This window comes from Xenopus laevis, chromosome 9_10L (genome assembly GCF_017654675.1).
Source record: "Xenopus laevis strain J_2021 chromosome 9_10L, Xenopus_laevis_v10.1, whole genome shotgun sequence".
Lineage (NCBI taxonomy): Eukaryota > Metazoa > Chordata > Amphibia > Anura > Pipidae > Xenopus > Xenopus laevis.
In genome coordinates, this window is record NC_054387.1 from 29,478,826 (window position 1) to 29,498,639 (window position 19,814).

The window sequence follows — 19,814 nt, forward strand, 5'->3', positions numbered from 1 at the left end:
GTCTCATCTGTCTCGACTGTGTAATGTGGGGTGAAATGGCTGACCCCTTTGTGGAGGACAGAAAGTAGTGCCTTTTAACCCTTAAACGCTAAGAACATAGCTGCACTATTGAAAGGGTAATAAATTGTGTGTACTGATTGGGTTTATTGTAGAAAGTAGTATTCCGTTTTGTACAAAATTTATATTGTTTACTTATGAGTTATGGGTTCAGGGCAATAAAAGAATGTTATACTGTTCAGTTTGGGGTTTTCTTTTATGCTGCACTTGGAGGTGTAGGCAATTGAGGTGTTAGGTGAAGGACAGGGCGCCTAAAAATATGTGGTGTGTGATGACTCCATGAGATAATTTCATTTTGCTTGCTGATGATTTCATCTCTCTGATGCCACAGATATTTTTTTAAGTGACACCTCATTAGCTCCCCTTCCAGCACAGTTGCTATATTTCTGGGCAACATTTTCAAGATTTACTTGTATATTAGGTCTCCTTGGAATCTTGGTTTGTAAGGACCTCGGCTTATTTTTGTACAGCCATCCTGGCCAATTCAAGTTATGAATTACTGGTAGATGGAGACCATTTGCACTTTAAATATTTCATCTAGGTTTAGGATCAGCTTCCTCTATAGCTACTTTATGCTTTACTTTACCACTTGCTTACGCCACTTTTCAATAGAAACAGGATACTTAGTCTAAAAACTCAATAGTTCAGCTATCTATTTCTGGGGAATACATATATTTTGTTATTAGTATAGGCACTTGGCTTTTTGTAGAACAGAGACTGGCAGAGCTATGGTTTTGTGTGATCATGCCACAAAGTGAATATTTATGCTGTGGTGGTATAGCCTACTGAGGTGGGTTAACTTGGGTTGACAGTATGAATATTTGGTGGCAAATATGTTTTCCATAAATGTGCAGATATTCTAGTGCCTTTTAAGATTACAGCATTGAGGTGAGGCTAGCGAGCGTCCGTGCTGGAGATATAAGCCAAGCTTAACCAAGTGGGAAGCCAATCCAAAATGTCACGGACGAAAAGACCTTAGCATTATGTGCTTGATTCCACTTCATTACTTCTCACCCTCAAATACACCTTCCAATACTACTGCTGTTAGACTGCAACACCTTAGTAGGTAGGTTTCTTCAGTAGTTCTCTTTACTAGTATGAAATTCAATCGTTTATTCGCTCCATCATCCACATTGATTCCAATCATACTTTATACAATACACACGCTACAACTCACTGGGTATGAATGGGATAGGATCCTTAGATTGTAAGCTCCCCCCGTGGGGCAGGGACTGATGTAAATGATGTAAAATCTCTGGAAAGTACTGTATAAAGGCAAGTAGGGAGCCAAAATGCCATGGGAGAAAAGACCTTAGCATTATTTGCTTGATCTCACCTTGCAATACGTCTGCTTTTAGACTGCAACACCCTACCATTCAGTGATTCTTCTAGTAGTATGCAATTCAATTCATTCACACCACAATCCATGTTAATTCTATTCACTCCTATTGACAAACCACATGCTACATCTGACCCTACTCTGTATATATGTGATAGGATCCTTAGACTGTAAGCTCCTGTGAGGTAGGGACTGATGTGAATGATGTAAAACCTCTGGAAAGCACTGCATGAAGTGTGTGAGACACACACTTTAAGCAGCAAGTGCTCCCCTATACAGTAAAGAAAGCCAGGAAAAAAATGGAAACACAGACAACGTGCAATTATAAGTCCCTCCCACGTCATGTCATGTCCTGCAAAAACAGCTGAATCATAAACAGACAGCCAACCAGACTATTGAAAATTATGTATAGAAGCAACATATAGGTTACAGACTGATATGAATAAGTCAGCTGACCGACCTACCTCATAAAATGACTATTTCAGAGATGGAAGACAGCATTTCTTTCATAGAAGATAACTCTTCATCCACAAAAAATAAATTGTTGCATCTGGGAAAAAAAGTTTAAAAGGGTTAGCAAGAAAAGCTATTGGGAAAACAGGTCTAAATGAGAAAAAATGTACGTTTCAAAGGCATTCTTGAACTTTATAAACAAGACTCGCTTGCTTTATTACTATCAGACTCTCTCTCTCTGGTAATTCTAATGACTCCCTACCCAAGCTAAAAGATGATTATTCGGTATTCAGGGAGCAGAGTTCTCTTTTTTCCAGAAAAGCCAGCCCTATCAAATAAAGGGACAATGAAAAAAATATCTATAGTCAATAATCCAGATCCTCTCTAACGAAGAGCATCTCCCCTTCACATCAATTAGCGATGGACACTTGAGCGATTGACTGACACTAAGGGGAATATTTACTATGTTGTGTAAAAATACAGCAAAGAAATGGCATTCAAATTCACAACACATCAAAAGGAAATGGTGCACTTGTCAAGCATTATACTTTTCTAATGCCTTCAAATGCGGAATTTGGAAGGCGTACAGAAATTTGCTGTTTATTTTACATAACGTTTAGGGTGAAAACACACAGAGCAATTAGTAGTAGCTACTTTTTGTGGCTACAAAAAGCCAAAAAACATACCCTGCCATAGACAATACTGAGACTTGCCTCTGCTAAGACACATGTAGTATGTAGTAGCTGCTACTAGTATGTGTGTCTTCACCCTTATCACCTTTTTTGGGAAGACTACATTTACACAGCATAATAGACAGGCCCCTTTATGTGACATCAGAGCTCACCACAGGAAAACTCAGCACCTTTCTAGTCATTCCGATGGGATTTTTAGAAGTATATTTATCAAAAGGCGAACTGCAACTTTCACCCATTAAATATGCTCCTTAAAAATCACATAGGAATCAAAAGAAAGTGGGTGGGTTTTTTTGTGGTGAGCTCTGATCTCACATTTTGAAAAATCTACCGCTAAATCTTCTGCAACACTGGTTGATTAGAGAATGCAGAACATGTTTCTTAATGTTTATTTTTAGTTTTCTTTTGTGCTGACATTTATATATAAATGTTCTTCCCTGAACAAAGCAGCTTTGTAAAAGGAATATCTGGGATGAAGAACTAATATGAAGGTTATCTACACTGCAAAACAAGTAAAAAAAAAAACTGCCTTGGTTATAATTGGCACTGTAAAGGCGCTTCGATAAGATCTGTAGGAAACATCTAAACGACTCTCTATGAACCCTTTAAATTATAGGCCCTTTCATAGATTTTATTCAACTGCTCCTAAAACAATTATAATTGCAGCTGGTGAAATATGAGGAGTAATCCTAAAAAGAGGGACTAGACATGGTTTGTCTCTCTCACTCCTACTGTTCAACATAATATTGGAACCCCTCATCAGATATCTCAAGATGTCCTCCTGATTACCTGGTCTGGATATAAATTATCTATTGATAATAAGTGTGTTTACCAGTGTTTGACTTTTCTTAATTGTGAAAAATCCTACTCATAATAAAACAAAATCTTCTACACACTTTTGAGTCTATTTCTGAATTTAACCCAAAAGACTGCACTAATAAATATATATAAGACCTTTGTTCTGCTAAAGTCCTATAGCAACTAGGTATTGAAAAGAAACAATCCTACATCAACAATCTAGGTATATAACTTCCGGCAGATCTTTATTGGCTCTATTTCATGACCTCCAATGATAAAAAAAAAAATTACACATTGTAAAAAATGCACCATTACATTTAAAAGGACGGATTGCCTTCTTAAAAATGTTGATCTTTCCTAAATACATCTATCCTATGGTGAATACTTTTACAATTCATTTGGAAAGGAAAAAATCCAAAAACTGTTCTTCAGAAACTAAAATAATGTCTAACATTAATTAAAATGTAATGCAGTGTTGCCCTGCACTGGTAAAACTGGTGTGATGGCTTCAGAAAGGCTACAATTGTTTATACAGATAAGCTGCTGTGTAGCCATGGGGACAGCCATTTCGTATAAAAAAAGGAGAAGAGGTACAGGTGACATAATAGATAACATTTAAGTTCTGTAGAATCCCATTGTATTCAACAGTGTTTATCTGTTATCTGCTATGTAAACCTGTGCCTTTTCTCCTTTTTTCAGCTTTGAATGGCTGCCCCCATGGCTACCCAGCAGGTATGGTATGACGTGTATGCCAAGGGATCTGAAGTATGCTACTAGTGGGGGTCAGTACCTTGGTGAAAACGTGTGGCGCAGTACAAAATCTGTAAATTGATAGTGACAGTTGTTGATGGCAAACCTGAGAAAGACTCGAGGACATAAGCAGATGGGTATATGTAGGTACACGTACTGTAAGTCTATTGAGATCATGAAAATTTCCGGTTCCATGGCCGGGACTCCATCTGGAATTTTTGGTTCAGGACCCTTGGGTTTAAAGGTTTAAAGAGATTTGAGTAGAAATCCCTGTATGGCTGGGATACTGGGACCTGCTCCACCACTCCTATTGTCAGAAGTGTGTCTACTGCCCGCTGGAGTAAAGTCTCCTTGTGAGGGGTAGTGGAAGATGCAAGGAACCTTCTTGGTGGAAGGGATGAGAAGGGAATTCTGTAGCCCTGACCCAGAATGGTCAATACCCAAGTGTCTTTCACGTGTGCTTCCCATGTTCCCAAAGATTCTGCCTCCTATCCTTGGTGGTTTGGGCTGTGGATTGGAGTCAGGCCGAGCTCGTCTTTGCAGTGTTGGGTTTCTTGCTGTTGCCAGGTGGGTCTAGCCCGTCTGGTATTTTGGACGGTTGGGGAATATCTAAAGCATCTGTTATTTGAGGACCATCCCTTTCTCCCTGAGAAATGTAAAAAAAATTAAAAATTCTTATTTTTCATAATATATATAATTTATACCAGAAAAATATTTCATTTTACACATGAAAATCCAACTGATTTGGAAAGCCTCATGTGTCATAGCTTGTCTGAACCTAGCGTTTTTTATAAAAATGTATTCAAATTCTGAAAAATACCTTTATTTTGCTGCTCTACATATCCCACATTGTATTAGGTACCAAGAAAAAGCACCCTGAATATGATTGCCAGGGGTCCACTGAACAGTTTTATGCCCATTGTGCATGGGTTTACCATAGTATCTGGCATAGAGACACACAAAAATCATGAAAATCTGAAAATAATCACAAAGCTTGCATTTTACCACATTATATACCCCACATTTCGTAACTCACCAGCATAAAGCATCCTAAATATGAACGCTAGGGGTCTACTGAATAGTTTGATGCTTGATATGCAAAGATTAACAAAACCATGTGGCATACAGAGACCCCAAAATGAAAATAGTACATATGAATTTTCACGCATGACACACTGACTGCTACAATATAAGCACCCTGCATGTGTATTATGCGCCATCATGCCTGAAGCAGCAGGCCCAATGGCCGCTACAAATCAGGCTAATGTAATTGTATGAGGGCCAGGTGTGCGTAGGGTTGCCACCTTTTCTAGAAAAAAAAAATACCGGCCTTAGCCCCGCACAAAGCCCCACCCCAATCCCACCCAAAGCCACACCCCAATCCCACCCAAAGCCACACCCCCAAGATGTGCCTACCAAATTCAGATTTTTTTTTTTTTTTTTTTTGTGTATGTACCAAAAGCTTTCTACCTTTTTATTTGCATCTGCTGCATTCTCTTAAGAGGTTGCAACCTTTTACTCAATCTTGAAACATAATAATAATAATAATACAATTCAGGCACTACTAGCAGGACGGACTGGCAATCTGTGAGTTCTGGCAAAGGGGGTGCTGTAAAATGCCATAGACAGTCACTATTTAGTGTGCTAGTGGGGGTTTGTTGGAATGACAGGGCCTATTTTGACTCTCATTCCAGACCTGACCAAGTTAATCAGAATCTAGCTTAAGGTAACAAAGAGAAAAGCAGTAGAAATAAATCATTGCCTTGTACTGCTGTTATTCGACAAAATATACAACTTAGTTTTTAATTTTGTGCAAGATGTATATTTTCACAAAAACAAAATATAACATGGCCAAAAACATTCTCTTAATATGCAAAAAAAAAAAACAAATGCGACAAACTATGAATCTTCCTATTAGTGTTTGATACAAAAAAAACAGAAGACAATGAAAAATATTATGATACAAATAATTTAACAGTTTAGAGTCACAGATTAGGGTTCCCAGTGTGCACAAAATGCCTTGTCTTTCCCTTGGAATACAAGTGCAAATTAGTGCAAGTAGCAACAAAACACATAACTTCCTTATGGTTTGCCTAGAACACTTTCAAGAATAGTCTATTCTTATAGCAACCATTCCATCAGTTCTCATGGTACTGTAAATGAGATAAATCACTAAACAAAACAGTAGTAGTAGTGATTACAACCTGTAAGTGCAAACAAAATGGTAACCAATAAGTGCAGATTATCAAATGAGACCGATGGGTTGGAATAGTAAAATAAAAAGATGTGCTGCAGGAATGCACTTACTGGCATCTGTGGCAATGGCAAACGTACAAGAATATTCTTGCATTTCCTGTATAGCACAGTGAACAGAAGGGGGAACAAGGCCTGCATAGAGCCGATGTGAGGATAGGCACGGTCCCTCCTCCCCCATAGATGTGGACGTGCAGTTTCGGTCCCTCTCAGCCCCCCTCCTGCAGTGGGTAGAACAATGGCCAGGGACTTTCGGCAGAAAAAAGGGGGCAGCTGGAGGGCTGAGCCAGGGGGCTGGTAAGCCAGGAAGGGGTTCTTAAGGAGAGGCAAAGCGGCAGCAACAAATAACTTTGTTTTTTTCTTTCTCCCACTCTCCCATCTCAAGTCAAAAGGAAGAAGTTTACGAAAGACGGTGCTCCAGGGTTCTCGCAACTGATCGCCTTGAAGGGGTCAGGAAGGAATTTTTCATCAGGCTGCTAATTGGCTGAAAGAACCTGAGTTTTTTGCCTTCCTCTGGGGTACCATTATCTGTGTTAGTCAAATAGGTACTCCCATGACACAGCTGCGGCTCCTAGGTTTTGGCATCAGTGCGGCTCCAGGAAGATGGACGGTTTCAGTGAAGTGCAGGCCTACCCTTGGGAAGTCACGAGTGTAGAGCAGACTTTGACTGCACGGTCTTGTCTGAATCATGCGAGAGGCTGAGTTAGCGCCATTATTGCACATAATGGTGAGGCAGGAGGATGGGCTACTCGTTGGTCAACAGAGGGCGCTCTGCCCCATGATCCCTGCTCCCTTAAAACGATTGGTTACGGTATGGGCAGCAGTCACATGTTTTCTACGAGTATAGGAGCCGCAGCTGGTGGTCAGGGTGTTACCTAGTCCTTTAAATATAAGATTGTTAAATAAAAAATGTGACTTTCACAGATTTTACCACCATAACAAGTCTCTGTGTTTTTATTAGGTTGGTGGTAAACACAATCGAAGGGGGTAGGGGGATCCTTTGCCTATAGGGTGCCAGCACATTTTCCACAAGACTCTCCATTTTTTGTTCTGCCGAGATGCAGTTTACTAGTTATTTGGGAATCACTGAATAATTTTACATTAAACTTGCTTAAAAAATGGAGAGTCTTGTGGAAAATCTTCCTCCTTATTCTGTGCACTACAGAAGAACTTTGTTATGAGGCTGCCCTTCTTCTTACTCTGCATAGCAGATAGATGTCTCTTTCCAGTGGCATGCTGCTTTACTGCATCAACACCATCGTATTTTATACCAAATGTACTTTCACAAACGATGCATCGTGCAGAGTTTTCATCTGATGTGCGAGCCAACCAGGATGTAAAGGCAGGAACTGCAAGCTAATTATCATTAAATCTGCAATTTTGCAGTCTGCCTTTCTTCCTTGGTGGAGAATTTGGAGTAGCTGCTGAACCTTTGCTTTGTTGAGACACCGAGCTGCTCTTCATCTTGCTATCTGTATGCAAAGTACACAACATTGGTATGGTGTATATGAAGTACATAAATGGAACAAATTGTGAGCAACATATAGCTCACAGTTTCCCCAAGAGTTCATCACACTGCTCACAATAACATCCCATAGGCCGTAGCAACCACTGCTAAAAGTAAACAGCTAAACTTTATGTAGACCACAGTGCCTCCCCTAAATATATTTTTTTGTAAAGTGAAAAAGTGATGGAAAATGATCATCTTACATATCATGAATGGATGTGTGAAGTGTCCTGAACATCTGTACCCCGGCGGTTTCAAAACACTTCACAAATCCATTCATGCAACTCTCACAAGTAACACCTGTTTATAGGAGTTGCATGATACAATGGATAATCCTATCACAGTAACTACAAAGAATCAACATCTATGTGAACCTCAGATGTCACCTCTCTGAAGCGTTACAATGTGCCATTGTGATTGGATTAGTGGAAGAGTCTATATGGCGAGAACTTCCCACACCGTCAGTTGAACTGAAGAGGCTGCTCGGATGAGTACTGAAACATCTTCAATAGCGAGTCCAGTTATTTATTAATTACGTATATTGGATACGCATGATGTGCACTTACAATGACCATTTGCTGCTATGATTCCATACTGCATGTTGTATATGGTAATCTGAGGAACACCAAATGTGTAAGACAATGGTAATATTGTGGAAAAAATACACACTGTAGACAACACACCACTATATAACATTAACATTTAATACTAGTTAATCAATAAATCAGCTATTAATATGCTCTGATAATAGAGTTACACCCAAATGACAACAAAAGGTATGTTGTATTTACCGATATAGTTTTATTAATTAGGCATACTCATTAATACTGCTATATCTACTATCTACTAGCGTATCTTATACCTAATGAGGTAGATCTACAACTCTCTGATCATAGGCTTGTTCATGAGGGTGATAATGAATTTTAGAAATGGAAAGGGTTGCCATGGTACTTTGGCAGTCTGGCCAGTCAGAATTATGCCTTACTCCAATGTTATGAATAAGAAAAAAAGGGAGCAGAGTAAGGACATATACTATAGGGCTGGTATGTTTTTTTCATAAAGGGTAATAAAAGCCCTGCTATTAACACAGCATCACCCATTTGCACATAAAATAGTAGTAATGTTGTACTTACGCAATAAATATTCTTACTCTTCTCTCACAACTGCAATTTGTCAAACTTTTTAGGTAGTGGTCAATTAACAGGCTGTCTGCCGGTCCACTAAGCTTCAGAATCCATAAGGGAGGACGGAGCTCGGGTGCTGCTGTGCAACTGCAAAAACAGCAACTTATACATAGTAAGTTAGGTTGAAAAAAAGACACATGTACACCAGGTTCAACCTTAAGTCTGTATATAACCTGCCTAACTAGTTGATCCAGAGGAAGGCTAAAAAATCCCATTTGAAGCCTCTACAATTTGCCTCAGAGGGGGAAAAATTCCTTCCTGACTCTATGATGCAATGGGACCAGCCCCTGGGTCAGCCTGTACTATGAGCTATCTTCTATTTCCCTGTATTCCCTCACTTGCTAAACACCATCCAAACCCTTCTATCTAATGTATCAGTATAACTGGGGAGTGGAAGTCTAACAGTGCTGTAGATTTCCCATTAGAAAGGCAGAAATGCACCTTGTGTGGCAATGGCTGATTAATGCTAGTAAAAAGATATAACAATGTGCCGGCTGCACAGCAATGTGAATTTCTCTACATCAAGCATAAAAAAAGCTTAATCACAATGGCATTTGTCATTGGTAAATACATACAGCGCTGCCAAACAGTTCCTAACAGCCCGCAGTCCGGAATTGCTACACCTTCCACAGTCACTTTTGCTCTGGTAGACTGGCAGGCTTGAGCCTTCAGTAACCAACGCTGTCCATTCCACATATGCATAAATGCATACTGCCTAACAGTTCCTAACATACACAGCCCGCAGTCCAGACACTTCCACTGTCCACAGTCTGCTCTGCAGTGCATAGCTGTGCGCGGTGCTGTCAGTTTGACAGGCAGTCCGCACAGTCCCCTGCTCTTCCGTTTATGTCAGCATGCTCCCCCTGCATTCGCATCTTTTAAAATGCCAGTAACTCCGCCCACAAATGGCATCACGTGAGATTGTGACGTCACAACGTCACGTAAGCGCCGTGACGTCCCAGGCGCTGCAGCCCGCATATCTGGGGATTTTGAGCAGAGAGAGAGGAGGGAGCAGCAAAGCTGCTATGGCCCATTTCTCCCCTCAGAATTTTACCGGCCGTGTAATGGACGGTATTTCTTAAATACCGGCATCGGCCTTGAGACCTGTTTTTCCGGCTGGGCAGGTTAAATATCGGCTGGGTGGCAACCCTACCTGTATTCATCTGAGTGTTCTGTCACAAAGTCTTAGCTGTGCATTGTCATGTATGCCCTGGCTCCACCCGCCCTGCCCTGCCGTTGATTTCCAGCCTCTGTGAACTTCCAGAACTTTTGTGGGTCAGGCTTGTGTACTAGAGATCGTAGAATTAAGAGAGAGAGAGATTGACATTATAAGATCAATAAAAATCATCTAATTACATATTTACAATTCCAACATTTGCTCCTGTTTTTCAGTATCTTAACAATTAAGGACAGCTCATTCCTATTCTGTTGGGTAGTGAGAGTTTTCTACTATGAAATTAGCTACAGTAGAACCCAAATGTAACATTTTTCTGGACCAGAAAAACTTTAGGTATAATACGCAACAATGGAAATTGGGGAAAGCAACTTAATCTTTAAAGGGGTTGTTAACCTTTACATTATCTTTTAGCATGATAAAGAGTGATATTCTGAAACAATTTTCAATTGGTTTTCATTTTTTATTATTTGTGGTGTTTTATTTATTTAGCTTTTTAATCAGCAGCTCTGCAGTTTGAATGTCTCAATTTGGTTACTATGGTCCAAATTACCCTAGCAACCATGAATTAATTTGAATAGGAGACTTAAATATGAATAGGAGAGGACCTGAATAGAAAGTTCAGCCATCAAAAATAACAAAAAGAATATATTTGTAGCTTTACAGAGAATTTGTTTTTTAGTGAGGTCAGTGACTTCGATTTGAAAGATGGAGTCAGAAAGCAGATAATGCAAAACTATAACAATTTAAAAGTTGGCCATTCTATAAAACAGTAAAATTGGACCAGTTCAAGCACAACTGTCTACTTTACACTGAAATACTATATTTACTTTGTTAATGACAAGGGTTAAGCATTGCAAAATTAATGTTACACTAGGGAAAGCATATGCAAGGCCTCTCTGGCAGTCACATACACAAGATACAGCAATAAGTGACTTGTGCATGGCTGTATGAGGTACAGCCAAATTAGAATTGACTATTTACAGGCACCCACTTTAATGCATTTCAATTGGTGGGAGAACAAAAAAATCAGGGTACTCAAAACTCAAAAATAGATAAAAGTAGGGTAGGCAGAATGTGGAAGACAGGCAGCGTAGGGCAGACAGAAAATGGCACACACATGTAGAGTAGGGCAGACAGAATATGGAACATACAGAGCACATGAAAGCAGAGTATGGCACACACAGGCACAGGAGGGCAGCTGGTGTGGTACTCAGAGGCAGATTAGCGCAAGCACAGTATTGTTCATACACGCAGAATAGTGCAGGCAGAGTATGGCGCACACAGGCAAAGTATAGCACATACAGGGAGAATATGGCAGGCAGATTATGACACACATGTGATGTGCTTGCCATTGTTTGGTTTCCTGTAGAATTTCTTGTATGCAATGTGTGATGTTACATGCATATATATTATGTGAATTCTTCTGTTTTTGTCTGCTAAAGTAAGTGATTGTGTTCTTGGCCCATTTAAAGCTGTATTTTCTTCTCCATCTGGGTTTCCCTTTATTATTCTTTAGAATTGGCCATATTGTTGGATGAAGGATAGGATGTGTGGCAGGCCCTGTTTCTGCTTTGTTAAATAAAACGAAATGCTGTAAGCTTTGTTTCATGTGAACAGATTTTGATGCCTTGGAATGCTGTCATATCTCAAAGGAGCCTAAGGAGAGGGCATAATGTTAGGTTAAACAAAAGAAGGGAGAGGAGGCACACCTCAGTTTATGTCTATTGAGTTGTCATGGTGCCATTGATGAGTAGCTTATTTTGAGTGTATACATTTTCTGATGCAATATGTGAAAGTGTCACCCAGCATTCCAATATGGAGTGAACTGAAGTAAAAGCCATAAAATGTTTTCAAATGCGGTCTCCGTGTCAAGGCTCAAATGGAAGTCTCTACTTTCCTTGTCCCTAGCAAAAATTATTGTAGCCGTTATTGCCACCCTAATACCCCGTGTTGACTGTTGCTTGCGTACAAAGCCTAGCTGGTGCATTGTTAAAGGGGTGTCCATTTTTTCTGTTAACTTGTTATAGAATGGCTAGTTGAAGTTCTAAAACTATTTTGCTTTAGCCTTTATTTTTCCTTTTTTATAGTTTTTGAAATAACTTCCAGCTTTAAAATAGGGGTCACTGACTCCATCTAAAAAACAAATGTTCTGTAAAGCTACACATTTATAGTTAATGCTACTTTTTATTATGTATCTTTCTGTTCAGTCCCTATCCGATTCATATTCCAGTATCTTATTCAAATCAGTGCAGGGTTGCTAGGGTCATTTGCATCCTAGCAACCAGATTGCTGAAATTGCAAACTGGAGCACTAGTGAATAAAAAGCTAAATAACTCAAAAATAGGAAAGGATTGAAGAACAACTGCTAATTGTTTTAGAATACCACTATCTACATCACACTTAGGGGCAAATTCATCAAGGGTCGACTATCGAGGGCTAATTAACCCTCAATATTCGAATGGGGAATGAAAATCCTTCGACTTTGAATATCGAAGTCGAAGGATTTTGCGCAAATACTTCGATCAAACGATCAAAGGAATAATCGTTCGATCGAACGATTAAATCCTTCGAATTGAACGATAAGGATTATCCTTCGACCAAAAAAAGTTAGCCAAGCCTATGGGGACCTTCCCCATAGGCTAACATTGAGTTTGGTAGCTTTTAGTTGGCGAACTAGGGGGTCGAAGTTTTTTCTTAAAGAGACAGTACTTCGACTATCGAATGGTCGAATAGTCAAACGATTTTTAGTTCGAATCGTTCAATTCGAAGTCGTAATCGAAGTTCGAAGTAGCCCATTCAATGGTCGAAGTAGCCAAAAAAACACTTCGAAATTCGAAGTATTTTTTCTTCTATTCCTTCACTCGAACTTAATGAATGGGCCCCTTAATATACTTCTAAAGGTGAAAACAACTAAAGTTGATGTCTCTAGGCCAGTATCTTAATAATTCTATGGGTAACATTCAACTGGAATATTAGGTGGCAGGAGGTCATTTGCATGGGGTTTGTATTCGGTTTGGCGATAAGTGTATGCTGCCGTGAGGTCAATATTTATTTCACCTCTCTCGAACATTGCATTATAGACATTCCTTAATGGTGTATGATATGTGGGTTCATTATTATATTCTGCTGTGTAACCAACTGGGCCTGGTGATTTCTGAGTGGCCAGTGCTTTTATTAGGCCTGATATATCTGCGGTCCTTATTGGCAAATTTAAGATCTCCCTCTGCATCTTGTGTATTTTTGTTTTATCAGGTCTTTAGGTGGTTCCTCTGCAGAGTATCTCACTACTCTCTAAATGCTGGTAATCAATTTAGGGTTGATGCATGATGTGTTGGTCCCTGGAGTTTGCTATTTCAATATGTATTTGGCTTTGGAGTGTGATTTGGTCGGTTAACCAGCATGCTTCCTGTTTCGTTTCCCCATCTACAGAATGGAATATTCCAGTTTTTGTTTTGGCTTGGGTTTGTATGTGGGTATCTAACAATTATTTAACCTCCATATATTTTTCTTTTGATGCTGGGTTCTAATATTTAATATAAATCTCATGGGCCATTTTAGCATCTTCCATCATTTGTATTAGGGCTCTTACACACGGCCGTTCCGACCTGCGCTCCCCTGTGTTCCGTTTTTTGGCGTTCAGCCGCAGGGGAGCGCAGGAGTAGACGCAAGTCATTATTTGAAATGGGGCTGTACTCACTCAGGCGCATGTAGGCGCCGAACGCAGGTTCAGATGCAACATGCTGCATTTTTCCTGCGTTCGGCGCCTACACGCGCCTGAGTGAGTACAGCCCCATTTCAAATAATGACTTGCGTCTATTCCTGCGCTCCCCTGCGGCTGAACGCCAAAAAACGGAACGCAGGGGAGCGCAGGTCGGAACGGCCGTGTGTAAGAGCCCTAAAGGTAGAGTTTTCTTTTAGCTACATAGGTTATTTTGCCCTTAAAATTGGGTCTTCCCAGAGATCTATTCTCAATGGAGTTTCGCCAATGTTTTTTCCAGGAAGGTGGTTCGGATTGTGAGAGGTAGGTAGGAAAGTCCATTGTCTACATTGCATTATTGGGTTGGCATATTTTCTTATGTGTTTTGGTGTATGATCTGAAATTAGTAGAAGGAAGAGACCTTTCTGTGTCAGTATGAATATTGTCTTTCCCTGGGGTGTAATAATTTCAAGAGATTCAGCAGAGTTAAATAGTTTTTGAGTTGGTATACGTTTCCTGTAATAAGTCTATTATGTTTTGTAGGGGGTTCTGTCTTTGTGTGTCTTAAGTTGCAAGTTTAGTGAGGGGGTTTCCACAGATTTCAGCTTTCATTTAAAATAGTCAGAAGGCAGATAATGCAAAACTATAAAAAGTAAATTATAACGACCAATTTAAAAGTTGTCCATTTTATAAAACACTAAAATTGGACCCCTTCAAGCACACCTGTCTCCTTTACTCTGAAATACAATATTTACTTTGTTAATGACAAGGGTTAAGAATTGCAAAACAATTACACTAGGGAAAGCATATGCAAGACCTTTTTGGCAGTCACATACACAAGTTACAGCAATAAGTGACTTGTGCATGGCTGTATGAGGTGCAGCCTAATTAGAATCGACTATTTACAGGCACAACCAAGGCATGGAACAGGTTAGCAGTTTAAACCTCTTTTTTCACCAATCACAACATTCATAGAAAACAAATGACACATTTTGGGATCACCATTTTTATGTTAAATTTTGGAAAATGTTGTGTAAAATCAGGGCAACACCCACTTAAATGCATTATAAATTGGTGAGACAACAAAAAAAGTATCTGCATATTGATGTGAATTCTCTCTCATCTGTGATACTTAGGCTGAGAAGTCCTGAAAGACCTGTATCTTATAGTCTTGTACCTGGACATCTCATACTTTTCAATATGCCTGTAACATCAATTCTGCTATAACCGGGCGACTTCTTTTCCTATTCTAGGCTTGCTCACTCCCCAGCCTTTGTGCCCTTTCAATGCTGTTGTCAGATAACTGACACTGTAGGCTCAGATAATTGCAGAGAATATTGGCCATGTCTGTGAGACGTATTGATGCTGGTACCCCAATAAAACTTGCTTCTCCAAGATATAGATTATTTATTTTTTCACACATTTACTTTAGTAATTGAGTCCATAGGCTGATCTGGTTTTCCGTTGTGTTAATTTAGTCCTCTACTTTATCCTCTAATCTCCAGTATTCAGTCTCTGAGTATAAGATTAAACTCTAAAAAGTGTTGCTTTTATGGTTTGTTGTAGTACATCAAACTTAGCAAAATAGACAAAAGTCAAAACATCTCTTGTGAATTCTTGAAGAGTATGCTGAATCTAGTTTGAGTCTTGTGGAGGCAGTGAGTCTCTGGTGTGATTTCTTAGTGCTGTGTAGCCTCTGTAGCTTGTCCCTATTGTTCACATTTTTGAGTGTAAGATCTTTTCCAGACACAGCAAGGGGCTAGTAACCGTCCGTGTTGGAGATATAAGCAGATCTTAACCAAGCGGGCAGCCAATCCAAAATGCCACTATATACTTGATTTCACATTTCATATCCTCAATTGCACCTTGCAATATTTCTACATTTAGATGTTATCGCCTTAGCATACAGTAATTATTTTCTTCACTAGGCAGCAATTCAGAAGTTCATAAACACGCCATATACTGCATCACCAACATCAATTCCAATCACTCCTTTATACAACCTAAACACTACAACTGACCCTATTATGTATGAATGTGATAGGATCCTTAGATTGTAAGCTCCTGTGGTACAGGGAATGATGTGATTGATGTAAAATCTCTGGAAACTCTAAAGAGTGTGTGTGAGCCATAGAAATAACGTATAACTGACCCTACTATGAGTGAACATGATAGGATGCTTAGATAGTAAGCTCCTGTAAAGCAGGGACTGATGTTAATGATATGTAACCCCTATTTGGGCTGCATAGCACACAAATAGTTAAACTGTCCAGCTAGCAGTAGAAGCATGGGTTACACTGTGACTTACACAACAGGGTCAGGGCCTTCGCCATGTGGAAGTGTTCCCTCTATGGTGTAGTGCAACTACATCCCCCCCAGGCTACTGTGCATACAACAAAAGATGGGCACCAGGAGGTTCTTGCAGTAAAACAGAAAACGGTTTATTAACTATGCACGAGGCAAGTGACCACAGGTTTAGTACTCACGCAGGAGCTGAGGCAATAGCAACATTTACTCACACAGAGCTGCAGGCATTAGGCATTTCTTACAGAGGAAAGGTCTCCATTAGGCATTTGCAGTATTCACACACATTCCCTCCTGGAAGTTGTCAGGAAAGCAGCTTCTACCCTACAGTCCCTCCTCACTGAGGTCCCTGACTGGAGGCAACACACAGAGCCTCTGGGAAGCTACTCCCTTACTGCAAATCCTCGTTGGAGCTTCAGCTGCTCTTTCTCTCTCACCTCTCTGCCTTTCTCTCCTAGAGAGACTATGACAAGTCTGCCCTAGTATATCTTTTCCTCATTCACGGGGTTTCCTGGTCCCCGACTTCTTCTCCAAAGCACATGGGCCTTTCTGGGCCTAGCTGTACCCAGGCTCTCCTGAGCACACCCAGCTGGATCACCATCCACAGGCCAAAGAGGAAGTGGCCACTCCCTACACACACTATATAGCAGTGTAGCAGGGGAGTGTCATTCTCTCCTGGCAGATCACTCTAAGAAAAAGGTGGGGGCCTTAAAGCTGCAGGGCAGATTAACCCGTAGGGGTCCCTACAGATATATAATTTATGTAAAACAATGTGCTAAAATGTGATGACACTATAGAAATAAAAAGATAAAGCAAGAAGTTACACTATATACTGCTATTCCATTCAGCAGCACAAGCTGGACTTAATGTGGGGAAGAAGACATTGAAAAAATAAAAGAAGGCACATCTGAAGTACGGAAGGTAGGATTTTTATAATGATTATATACCTTGTAAGGTAAAAACCATTTTACACTCACAAGCCAGAAGCTAAGCTCTTCGCTACTGTCCCGTCTGTTAGTGCACGCTCGACTGTAATGTGGGGAAGAAGGCATACCTCATTACGGAAGACAGACAGTAGTGCCTGTTCGCTCGTAAGCTCCCCCTGTGGGGCAGGGACTGATGTGAATGATGTAAACACTCTGGAAACCACTGTGTAAAGTGTGTGTGTGAGCCAAAAGGTTATGATATAACTGACCTAACTATGAGAGAATGTGATAGGAAGCTTAGATTGTACGCTCCCATTGGGCAGGGACAGATGTGAATGAAATATAATCTGTGTAATGCACTGCGTAAAATGTGACGGCGCTAAAGAAATAAGAAAAGGACGCCAGAAGACATGGGAAAATAATCAGAATGGCACGCCAGAAGTACGGAAGGTAGGATTTTTTTTAATGATTATATACCTTGTAAGGTAAAAACCCTTTTACACTCACAAGCCAGAAGCTAAGCTCTTCGCTACTGTCCCGTCTGTTAGTGCACGCTCGACTGTAATGTGGGGAAGAAGGCATACCTCATTACGGAAGACAGACAGTAGTGCCTGTTCGCTCGGACCATGAAGGCTGAGGGGTATCACTGCTCTATTGAGGGGTAAAGCCAGGCTTTATCAATCAGGATGTCCCTCCCAACATGCAATGAGTTAAACACCTTAGCATTCTGTGCTTCTTAACTAGTATGCTGTTTAGTAGTTCATACACAGCATTCACTCCTTAGATTGTAAACTCCCCCTGTGGGGCAGAGACTGATGTGAATGATCAGGGGTATGCAGAGTAGGCGCCTGCCTAGCGTGCAATTTAGAAGGGGGGCGCACTTTTAAGTGGAAAATTATTATTATTTTTTTTATTTTTTTTTCTCTATGTTTGTATGTATCACACCGCCTGGCCGTGCGATATCGCTACCATAGCGGCGTCATCTAGCTCCGGCAGCGCTGTCCAGCCCCCACCTCCCTCTTACTTGCAGGTATTAGCGTCTCTTGCTGGACGCTGCTGTGGCGCATGCGCTCTAGGAAGCCGTGCGTGCAGATGTCAGCAGCACGCACATTGAGACTGCAGTGGACAGCAGAGAGAGGCAGGGAGCTGGACTGGTGCATTGGCATGGCGGGGTAATTGGCTTGGGAACCTGGGGCGTGGATTGAAGAGAGCTGGGCCTGGGCCTGGTGGTAACTTGTGCACACCAACTGCTGGGCTTATTTTCTGCTTCCTGCTGGCACAAACAGGTACAGATCATCTGCGGCAATAATCTTGCTGCTGTTGGCTTCTAGACTGGCACATATTTAAGAGGTAATATTTTGCTGGCTGGCACAGATATGGGGCAATATTTGTCTGCTGGCTGGCACAGGTATTAATTTGGGGGCAATATTTGACTGTTGGCTGGCACAGGCACTAATTTGGGGCCAATATTTGGCGGCTGGCAAAGGTATTAATTTGGGGCCAATATTTGGCTTCTGGCTGGCACAGGTACTACTTTGGGGGCAATATTTGGCTGCTGGCTGGCACAGGTACTACTTTGGGGGCAATATTTGGCTGTTGGCTGGCACAGGTACTACTTTGGGGGCAATATTTGGCTGAGGGCTGACACAGGTACTACTTTGGGGGCAATATTTGGCTGCTGGCTGGCACAGATACTAATTTGGGGCCAATATTTGGCTGTTGGCTGGCAAAGGTACTAATTTGGCGGCAATATTTGGCTGCTGGCTGGCAAAGGTACTAATTTGGGGGCAATATTTGGCTGCTGGTTGGCACAGGTACTATTTTGGGGCCCAATATTTGGCTGCTGGCTGGCACAGGTATTAATTTGGGGCAATATTTGACCGCTGGCTGGCACGGGTACTAATTTGGGGGCAATATTTGGCTGTTGGCCGGCACAGGTATTCATTTGGGGGCAATATTTGGCTGTTGGCTGGTACAGATATGGGGCAATATTTTGACTGCTGGCTGGAACAGGTACAGATTTGGGGGCAATATTTTGGCTGTTGCTGTTGGCACAGGTACAAATTTGGGGGGGCAATATTTTGACTGCTGGCTGGAACAAGTACAGATTTGGGGGCAATATTTTGGCTGCTGCTGTTTCCACAGGCACAGACCTCAGGGGGCAAAATTTTTATCTGCTGCCTGGCACAGGTACAGATTTGTAAGTAAAATGTTGTGGGCATTTCAGTAGTGATTTAAATGAACCCTTCATTTGCTCTTTGTTTAACAGGATAAAATTTATCCTACTGTTTTGGTTTTTCTGACATTTTTTAGTGCACCTTATTTTTGTTTGTTAACATTACATATTTATACAAAGCGCAAGTTTCATTCATGAATGTGTTTGTAAGCTTTCTTTATTAAAAAAAACCATAATGGTAAGGTGGGAAATGGTAATGCAGGACAGGGGGGGGGGCACTGATTGAAGCCCTTGCCTAGGGTGCCAAACTACCTTGGCCCAGATCTGGTTGGAAGCAGCGCAAGAGATATTGTTTGTGAACCTCACTCCATATTTTTATTTGCTGTCTTTCATTATTTTGTAAAGTTGGTCTTAACTGTTTGAAAGAAAGTTCTGCTATTGGTAATACACTCCCAAAATGGCCCTGGGGCTGTTCAGTGTCAGACTGGGGTGTCTTGCCCC

General features: G+C 40.9%; 1 long non-coding RNA gene across 9 annotated transcripts in view; it reads right to left on the reverse strand.

Annotated features, from left to right (window-relative positions):
* Positions 1-16,485, reverse strand: part of LOC121397882 — a 122,802-nt gene extending 106,317 nt beyond the window's left edge. For 2 of the 9 annotated variants that reach the window (XR_005964003.1, XR_005964004.1), the window contains exons 1-5: positions 16,427-16,466; positions 10,187-10,322; positions 8,983-9,120; positions 4,130-4,735; positions 1,861-1,946 (exon numbers count right to left, since the gene is read on the reverse strand). This is a non-coding gene — a long non-coding RNA (uncharacterized LOC121397882). Of the gene's footprint in view, positions 1-1,860; positions 1,947-4,129; positions 4,736-6,396; positions 7,815-8,982; positions 9,121-10,186; positions 10,323-16,215; positions 16,255-16,426 lie in introns of those variants that run through there. The other 7 variants (XR_005964009.1, XR_005964011.1, XR_005964007.1 and 4 more) reach the window with 5 other exon arrangements.
* Between the last annotated feature and the right edge of the window lie 3,329 nt (positions 16,486-19,814).